The following is a 10,713-nucleotide window of genomic DNA, read 5'->3' as shown; positions in this document are numbered from 1 at the left end:
GATGGAAGAGGCAGGTGATGGCAGAGAGGAGGATGTTAAAGAGCACCGGAGCCAAGACACAGCCTTGCTTCACCCCAACGTTTACCTCGAAAGACTCAGACAGGAGTTCTCCCGTGAGTACTCTGGCTTGCATCCCATCATGCAGCTGCTGTAGGATGCTGAGAAACTTGGGTGGTACCCCAAGTTTGGAGAGGTTTCTCCAGAGCAGCTCACGGTTGATGGTGTCAAAAGCTTTGCTGAGGTCGATGAAGGCTACGTAAAGGTCTTTGTGCTGTTCTCGACTCTTCTCCAGCAGCTGCCTCAAGACAAAAACCATATCTGTCGTGGATCTTGACTTCCGGAAGCCACACTGAGTTTCCGGAAGCACAGCTTCCGAGATGTGTTCGACCAATCTGCTGAGCATGATCTTGGCCAGGACTTTCCCTGCAATGGAGAGGAGAGATATCCCGCGGCTATTACCGCACACTGCTCTGTCTCCTTTCTGCTTGTAAATGACCACGATGTTAGCATCCTTGAAAACAGTTGTGCTGCTTCATATTTTTGGTTAGTGTTTAGTATAGATTAGCTCTATTACACTGAAAAAATGTAAAATCTAAAATAATTGGTTTTATTCAAGACAAAAATATTATTTATCATAACCAGTGTTATTGTAGTATTATATATTTTTTATGTTAAATTAGAATATATTTTTATACTGTCTGTTTCACTTTAATTTTAAACTTTTAGTAATTTGTTTTACTAGCCTTTCTTTTAACAGTCTATATAGTATTTATTAATTTTTATTTATTAGTTTTAGTCTATTTAGTTTTAGTGATTTTAGTACTTAAACTTTAAATGTAAATGAGAAACGATGCCTTGGCAACTAGCTGAAATAAAATACGATTAAGGGTTTTTTATATTTTATTTCAAGTAACAAAGAATTTTTAATAAAAAATGTATGTTTTTATTATTATTATTTACAGTTTTAGTTTGATTTATTTATGTTAGTTTTAGTTATCAATACAGTTTTTCTCGACTGCTAACACAATTCACCATTTCCTCACAACTATAAACACAATCTCAAAACTACACACACACTTCCAGGTCAAATTCAAATAGTTTAGTCAAAAACATGTTCTCTTTTGTCAGACTCAAACTTTGGCCTCAGATGATACACAAACCTGTCAAATACACAGACTATTTTCCTGCCTACACTCTTAAAAATAAAGGTGCTTCACGATGCCATAGAAGAACCTTTTTGTCTAAATGGTTCCATAAAGAACCTTTAACATCTGAAGAACCTTTCTGTTTCACAAAAGCTTCTTTGTGGCGAAAGAAGGTTCTTCAGATTATAAAAACACAAGAAAGAGATGGTTCTTTAAAGAACCGTTGACTGAATGCTTCTTTGTGGAACCAAAAATGGTTCTTCTATGGCATCGCTTGAAGAACCTTTTGAAGCACCTTTATTTTTAAGAGTGTAGAGAACACTAGTGAGATCAATTCAAAACACTGCTACAAAAACCTCCTTTTGGGAAACAGGAATTCTTTTGCTAGTCAATGTCTGTTACATTATACGACATAAATAGAGGTGTGCAGATACCGTAAAATTCAGCAATAAACTTTAAGTAAAGTTTACTGTCATTACACTACTGTAAAGAGATCTTACAGTAAATGAAAAGCACTACAAGAGAAAAGTTCAAAACCCAAACAACAGAACATACAGTAAACACACATTGCAATATACTGTCTGAACGACATGAATAAATAAATTAATTCATGCATCCATTCATTCATTCAGCATCCTAAACCAATTTGCATTACAGTATTGGTAGTATCCTTATTTGTTATAGTAGTTTCTTAGTCTTCTGACAAAAGACTTCTCTCAGTTCTGCACAAATACAGTACACACTTGGCTACAAATCAGTTCAACAGTAATGAGTTTGAGGCTGTATAACATGTGCTACAGTATTTACTGTAGATAGAATAATGAAAGTTCTCTCATCTGAAGTACTGCTACTATGTACTGTAATTATATAATACACAAAAGTGTATCATGTAAGTAGTATTGAAACCCTGTAGATGAGCTGTAGTAGTGCTGGGCGGTATGACCAAAAAATTACCTTTGACCTCATCCCCTTCGTTTTTATTTTCCACTCCTATTCCTCTTTGTCTCCCACTACCAGGATTAATTTTCTAAAACTCATAATCACTTGTGTTCTTGTTCATATCATCCTGAGATTCTGACCTGTGTGTCATCAGTTTTGCTACTGAATGTTCACACATGGATAAATGTGTGCTGTTTGAGTTAATTTTTTGATGCTTGAGTTAATTATATTGTGTGTTTGTGTTTTCTGAATGAGAACCTGGTTAAACCTGTGCAAAACGATGGTGTTTTTTGTGTAGAGTAACACTGCAGAAAAAACACTGAGCAAATTGGAACGAGTGTGCAAACAGGTGAAATGTGTTAAAAGTTTTGAGAAACGTGTCTTTGTTTCGAGAACCGTATGAATGGCTTGGAAAATTGGGCCAAATGAATCAGTTATAGTGTGTCAGCAATCGAGAAAAACTGTAATAACCTAGCTCTGAACATATACAACAAAACTCATTTTTATGGGTTAAATCAGGTAGAAATATACTTATGCAATCATTGAGTAAAGATAATTTTTATGTGGAATCAGAAGCAGAATTGCAATTCCTATACAGGCAGTTCTTTTGATATGAATATATAGAATATATGTGTGTGTGTGTGTGTGTGTGTGTATACCTACTTAACCATATTTTGGGGACAAATTTGTACCCAAAAGTGAGCTAGACCTGACAAAATATCCAAAAACCTCCCTTTGGGGATGTCCTCATTTGGAAAACTGGTATAAAAATAAAGTAAACAAAGTTTTTTTTAAATTGTAAAAATGCAGAAAGTCTCCTGTAAGGGGTAGGTTTAGGTGTAGGGCAATAGAATATACGGTCTGTACAGTAGAAAAACCATTACGCCTATGGAATGTCCCCATTTAGATAGCCAAGTAAACGTGTGTGTGTGTGTGTGTGTGTTTGCACATATTGGAGAATGAAGCCGCAGAGGAAGCGTGGCAGATGGTGAAGGGGAGGATAAAGCACAGATTACCGTCAGGACAAAAGTCAAGTCACACTCACTCTCATGGCAGATGTCAGCGTGATTCACACTGTGCTGTCAGCTAGCATGTGTCTCATGTGTGTGTGTGTGTGGACTGTTGTTGTGATTTGTTTTAAAGGAGGACATGGAATGTGTGAAATGTGTATTCAGTGTTAATTACAAAGGGATCTCCAGCATCACAATCAATTTTCTGCTTCAATCGGTCCAACTCCTCAGTGCTGGGTCATGTGGCTGGATGCCAGGATGTGGCTATGCGGTTGCTAAGGTGTTCTGACTGTTTTTAGCATGTTGCTTTTTAGGTTGCCAGTGTTTTCTGGGTGGTTGCTAGGTGACTGCTTACTCAGGGCAAAAGTCAGTGTTTTCTGTTTGAAAGTTTCTGGATTCTGTTTAAAGGGTTTGATTACATTTGTAATAATCAAAAAGGATGTCTAAACAATTGAATTAATAAAAGTTTAACAATTTAATAATTCATTACATTTTTAACCACACACTGTTAAACAAACCCAGCTGTTTTTACAAAATAAAACTGGTATCTGTTATACAGTAAAAAAGTAAACAACTTGCAACTTGTAAATCTTAGTTTAAAATTGTTGTCATTTACAAAAACAAAAAAATCCTTTCACATGGACCATTGACACACCATTGTAGATAGTGTCAATGGTCCATTTGAGAGATAGGTGGCGGTAATGCACTTATAAGTCTGTGATCTACCGTAAAGCAAGAAGAAGAAGAAGACGACGCCTCACGCGCCTGCTGTTGAGAACGTGCTCAGGAGGACGCGCCGCCGCTCAGGACAGTTCGAACAGTTCGGACATTGCAGTGCATCAGAGGTAAAAAACGATATAAATACTGTTCAGTTTCTTGCACAGACAGATCGTTTCGTGTCTTTACGCATCAATGTATCGTCACGAGCCGCAGGGTTTCATTTGGTTTTGTTTGTGTATGTTTTTTGACTCTCAAAGCCGTGATTCCCATTCACTTCCATTATATGACTGACAGACTGCAACGGTTTGAGTTAAAAATCTCCGTTTGTGTTCTACTGAAGAAACAAAGTCACCTACATCTTGGATGCCCTGGGGGTAAGCAGATAAACATCACATTTTCATTTTTGGGTGAACTATCCCTTTAACATATACTTACCACCAAGCCACATGCTTTTCCACAAGCTGAGGTAAATACTAACATATATAGAAGATACACAGTGTCATACACACAGACACAGAACACCATCACGGTAGCACAAATCACACTAAAACAATGCAATAACATTTAACATTCATTTAACAACAGAAGATGATACATTAATCCCTAATGTACATAACTGATAAGAAGTGATATTTCGGAACAGTTATTTCTGAAATTAGCAATTTAATGATGAGAAATTGAATGAATCTTCTAAAATGTTCCTTTAATTTTTTATGGCAATACAGAGTCCATAACAGAGCACTGTTTAAAATCAAACACGGATGGAAAACTGCATGCTATTCCTAAAAAAAAGTTAAACCAAACTTGTATTTGGCAGGTTGTAGTGAAGATCTTTGAGTTTTGTCAAAGACGATGCCAAGCAATACCAAATGTTTAAGCAATCTCCACTGGACCACTTAAGAAGGACTGACCCAATAGTGAGGAATGAGTTAAATGCTTGAGTTTAAAACTCTTAAAATAAGACATTTAAATCACTAACTCTAAATATTAGCAGTAGCAATACTTATCTTAACCAACAGCACAAAAAGGCAATGAGATACAGTGAGAAAAAGACAGAATTCTGTGTTTGTGATTATCTGCATGTGTCCAAACAGATGCATGTGTCCAATGAGATGGTCACATGGTCCTGCTGATAAAAGCAGAGACGTGTTAAGATGAGCGTTAACAGGATTTAAAGGTGCAGTGGAAATCCTGCTTTACCCTTCAGAACACTGAAGCTCATCTTTTTCAGGTTTACATGCTGGACTGTCCAGAAACGCTGCTGCAGTGAACCCTGTCGGGACCGCTGCGAGCTGGCACCTCTGCGGCTCATTCATTCATTCGTTAGCAGTAATTACAACGAATAAACAAGCTCATTCACAAAGACACACAACAACCTGATCAGGATGGCTGGTTAAAGCTAATCCTCCATGAACAACACATCCCATCTGCTGCATGGAGCTGTTATTGGTTTGGCTTCATTGATGGCAGTCCAGAGTAATTCCTTTGTATGCATAGTATTTTTCATTTAAATTGCAAATATTTCGTTAATGTAACAGATTCACCAGGCTTTACACTTTACAATGAGGTTGTTGAATTGACAAAAAACTTGTAATTAATTAAATCATAAATATTCAAAACCAAAATAAGCACTTTTAAAATAAAAACAATCGAAACAAAAGAAAAAGAGGTAACACTTCAGTTTAGGGACCAATTATTAACTATTAACTAGCTGCTTATTAGCATGCATATTACTAGCATATTGGCTAGTAATGATTTTGTGTACTGAATTCAATCTATTATAATAAAAATGTGTATGGATGACAGTATACTTGTTATACATTGAACACTATTTTCACATTTATTCAGAAAAAAAAATCTACATTTTTTCCTTACAGGAGTGTAGTACTCATCTGGACTCAGTAGCTGCATGGACACTGTCCAGCTCTTTGTCATGAAATAAGCTTAATACTATATCTTCAGCAGTTAAAAACATGTGGTGTCAGCCATTTTGATTGATGTGCTATCCACAGGCTTTACCCACAGTAAGAGTTGACGAGAAGAGGCTTAGTCGATCAAATTTTTATTAGTCGCAGGGACCAAAAAAAATGCTATTCATGCTATTCAAGTGTTTGTGTGGAGTGTGGAAGCTGAATAGCAGCGCACTCAATGCATGACAGTTAACTTAGAGGCGCCGGTGTTGTGATTATTTGCATTTAACTTAAATACCCCATCATGTTTGGTCAAACAGATAAGAGTAATGCATCTTTCGAATCTGTAAAAGGTCTACTCACAATAACAACAAAACAATGTGCTTTTGTAAAATGATGAAAGAAACAGGGTGTGCTTTCTGCCGTCTCAGTCTCTGTGAACTTGAGCACCAAAAAAAAGAACCGAAACTCCGTGCTTGCCTCACAGACATGAAAAGTAGACATAGAAAGCAAAATGTCTACTTTTAAATGAACCAATTCAAATGGAAAACAAATATTTTCAGATTATGTAATCTCTATGAAACGTGCACATCCACTGTGGAGATGACGAGTCAGTCTCACTAGTTTATCAATGAATTATTATAATGTTAAGGCAGTCTTCTTGCTGTTTTTTTCCCCCTGATGCATTCATAATCATTATTTCGGTGCACTGTGCTAAGCTTTATGTGTGCGCTTGAGCACTGATAGGCTATAGGCAATTAAAGGCTCATTATTATGAATTATATGGTTTATTAATATAAACATGCAATTAGTCGACTAATCGCTTTACATTAACAAATATTAGTTGATCAGAAAAATCTTTAGTGAAGGGTAGCCCTACCCAGAATTCACAAGTTCACACTTACATATAATTAACTGAAGTATAGTAACGCATATTTGGCGTGCTGTCCGGGGAAGGGCTCCAAGCTCGGGAATGGCCCAAACCCAGAGTACCCCCCCATATAAGTGTAGTTAGAACTCGAAGTGAGGAGATGGGGCGGTGGAAGGATGCTGATAAACTGTCGATGGATAGAGGTAAGTCTGCTGTATTTATACCTCTTGGTGTTGATTAACTTGAGTGCGTTCCTCTTGTGTTAATTAGGCTAAGTATCTGACGTGCTCCTCCCGAACTTTGTTAATAAAACATCATTACATTTCTCAATGCCAAAAGGGCATAAGTGCAGTTACGCATTTTTGGCACCAATTGGTTTAGTATGGTCAGTGTTAAGTCTTTTAGCTCCAAATTGAATTGAATTCACTTGTGTCTTTTTGGCAGTTGAAAGAGCTCATCAAGAGCTTTCATTTGATATATATATATATATAGAGAGAGAGAGAGAGAGAGAGAGAGAGAGAGAGCAATATCACACGAGTAGACGGCTGCTGTTTAAAATCAAACACGGATGGAAAACTGCATGCTATTCCTAAAAAAAAGTTAAACCAAACTTGTATTTGGCAGGTTGTAGTGAAGATCTTTGAGTTTTGTCAAAGACGATGCCAAGCAATACCAAATGTTTAAGCAATCTCCACTGGACCACTTAAGAAGGACTGACCCAATAGTGAGGAATGAGTTAAATGCTTGAGTTTAAAACTCTTAAAATAAGACATTTAAATCACTAACTCTAAATATTAGCAGTAGCAATACTTATCTTAACCAACAGCACAAAAAGGCAATGAGATACAGTGAGAAAAAGACAGAATTCTGTGTTTGTGATTATCTGCATGTGTCCAAACAGATGCATGTGTCCAATGAGATGGTCACATGGTCCTGCTGATAAAAGCAGAGACGTGTTAAGATGAGCGTTAACAGGATTTAAAGGTGCAGTGGAAATCCTGCTTTACCCTTCAGAACACTGAAGCTCATCTTTTTCAGGTTTACATGCTGGACTGTCCAGAAACGCTGCTGCAGTGAACCCTGTCGGGACCGCTGCGAGCTGGCACCTCTGCGGCTCATTCATTCATTCGTTAGCAGTAATTACAACGAATAAACAAGCTCATTCACAAAGACACACAACAACCTGATCAGGATGGCTGGTTAAAGCTAATCCTCCATGAACAACACATCCCATCTGCTGCATGGAGCTGTTATTGGTTTGGCTTCATTGATGGCAGTCCAGAGTAATTCCTTTGTATGCATAGTATTTTTCATTTAAATTGCAAATATTTCGTTAATGTAACAGATTCACCAGGCTTTACACTTTACAATGAGGTTGTTGAATTGACAAAAAACTTGTAATTAATTAAATCATAAATATTCAAAACCAAAATAAGCACTTTTAAAATAAAAACAATCGAAACAAAAGAAAAAGAGGTAACACTTCAGTTTAGGGACCAATTATTAACTATTAACTAGCTGCTTATTAGCATGCATATTACTAGCATATTGGCTAGTAATGATTTTGTGTACTGAATTCAATCTATTATAATAAAAATGTGTATGGATGACAGTATACTTGTTATACATTGAACACTATTTTCACATTTATTCAGAAAAAAAAATCTACATTTTTTCCTTACAGGAGTGTAGTACTCATCTGGACTCAGTAGCTGCATGGACACTGTCCAGCTCTTTGTCATGAAATAAGCTTAATAATATATCTTCAGCAGTTAAAAACATGTGGTGTCAGCCATTTTGATTGATGTGCTATCCACAGGCTTTACCCACAGTAAGAGTTGACGAGAAGAGGCTTAGTCGATCAAATTTTTATTAGTCGCAGGGACCAAAAAAAATGCTATTCATGCTATTCAAGTGTTTGTGTGGAGTGTGGAAGCTGAATAGCAGCGCACTCAATGCATGACAGTTAACTTAGAGGCGCCGGTGTTGTGATTATTTGCATTTAACTTAAATACCCCATCATGTTTGGTCAAACAGATAAGAGTAATGCATCTTTCGAATCTGTAAAAGGTCTACTCACAATAACAACAAAACAATGTGCTTTTGTAAAATGATGAAAGAAACAGGGTGTGCTTTCTGCCGTCTCAGTCTCTGTGAACTTGAGCACCAAAAAAAAGAACCGAAACTCCGTGCTTGCCTCACAGACATGAAAAGTAGACATAGAAAGCAAAATGTCTACTTTTAAATGAACCAATTCAAATGGAAAACAAATATTTTCAGATTATGTAATCTCTATGAAACGTGCACATCCACTGTGGAGATGACGAGTCAGTCTCACTAGTTTATCAATGAATTATTATAATGTTAAGGCAGTCTTCTTGCTGTTTTTTTCCCCCTGATGCATTCATAATCATTATTTCGGTGCACTGTGCTAAGCTTTATGTGTGCGCTTGAGCACTGATAGGCTATAGGCAATTAAAGGCTCATTATTATGAATTATATGGTTTATTAATATAAACATGCAATTAGTCGACTAATCGCTTTACATTAACAAATATTAGTTGATCAGAAAAATCTTTAGTGAAGGGTAGCCCTACCCAGAATTCACAAGTTCACACTTACATATAATTAACTGAAGTATAGTAACGCATATTTGGCGTGCTGTCCGGGGAAGGGCTCCAAGCTCGGGAGTGGCCCAAACCCAGAGTACCCCCCCATATAAGTGTAGTTAGAACTCGAAGGGAGGAGATGGGGCGGTGGAAGGATGCTGATAAACTGTCGATGGATAGAGGTAAGTCTGCTGTATTTATACCTCTTGGTGTTGATTAACTTGAGTGCGTTCCTCTTGTGTTAATTAGGCTAAGTATCTGACGTGCTCCTCCCGAACTTTGTTAATAAAACATCATTACATTTCTCAATGCCAAAAGGGCATAAGTGCAGTTACGCATTTTTGGCACCAATTGGTTTAGTATGGTCAGTGTTAAGTCTTTTAGCTCCAAATTGAATTGAATTCACTTGTGTCTTTTTGGCAGTTGAAAGAGCTCATCAAGAGCTTTCATTTGATATATATATATATATAGAGAGAGAGAGAGAGAGAGAGAGAGAGAGAGCAATATCACACGAGTAGACGGCTGTATATCGGCACGGCTGTGATTCGGCCGTAGGTAATCACAGCGTGCCGATATACAGCCATATCTCACGTCTACGAGTGTGATATTGCGTTTATATAGCAGTTTGACGGCACGAGTGTGTAAATATATAAGAAAAATAACAACAGAGTGTCTTTAAAAACCCTTGTGCAGAACTACTTTCTTCCGCCACAGATTCAAATCTCTGTTTGACAGTTTAACAGCTAAACTCAAGCCTCCATTACTAATTCGAAAACGTCACTTTAGAACTAGTAACGAAGAAATGTTGAGTTGCTTCATTAAAAGCTTATTGTATTACTGTATTAAAAGCTCTCTGTATTATATGTAGAGTATTATGAGAGAGAGATTGACTTAGCGAGTGTGATTACCTGCATCTGATACAGCATTCATTCTTCAGTTCAATCTCATATTCACAATAAAACATTAGTTTGAATGTCCATTGAGGAAAGCAATATCTTTGTCGTACTATCTTTCATCTGTTAAGGGTGATGACAACGCTGCTCAGTGCATTTGTTAACTGCATCTTACAAGCTGATATTGAAAGCAAAAATAACTTTCGTTTCAGTCTCTGTCAATATAAAAGTCTTTACTGCTGACTCGTAAAACAACTGTCCCTTGTCGCCATCTAATGGCAGAACAATGTCACAAAAATCACGCGCACACACACACACACACACACACACACACTGTTTCCCAATACTAAATACTACTATGAATATAATATAGTATTTATTGAATAATTAACAACAACTACAGCCATCATAAAAGTTGCTAGACAATTCAGTCAAAAGTACAAAGTCAGCGCTCTGAAATATTGCATTAAAGTTACATAAAATATAACGTGATGAGATTTCGCCCTCAGCCAAAACTATTTGCTCTGGAACAAATAATAGATTAATGAAACCAAAGACTGCCTGTTAGATTTACCCAAAACGAATTATATTTCATGTTTAACCACTATAGAGCAGA

General features: G+C 36.9%; 1 protein-coding gene across 1 annotated transcript in view; it reads right to left on the bottom strand.

The window, feature by feature from the left end:
• Positions 1–10,713, bottom strand: part of LOC107572016 (polypeptide N-acetylgalactosaminyltransferase 16-like) — a gene marked incomplete at its 3' end in the record, with an annotated part of 47,320 nt that overhangs the window by 19,275 nt on the left and 17,332 nt on the right. The gene's annotated exons all lie outside the window — the stretch shown is intronic.

The sequence above is a fragment of the Sinocyclocheilus grahami genome, unplaced genomic scaffold, assembly GCF_001515645.1.
Source record: "Sinocyclocheilus grahami isolate Dianchi unplaced genomic scaffold, SAMN03320097.WGS_v1.1 scaffold1682.1, whole genome shotgun sequence".
NCBI lineage: Eukaryota > Metazoa > Chordata > Actinopteri > Cypriniformes > Cyprinidae > Sinocyclocheilus > Sinocyclocheilus grahami.
The sequence above is the reverse complement of the archived record's forward strand: the minus strand, read 5'-3'. Positions and strand labels throughout refer to the sequence as shown.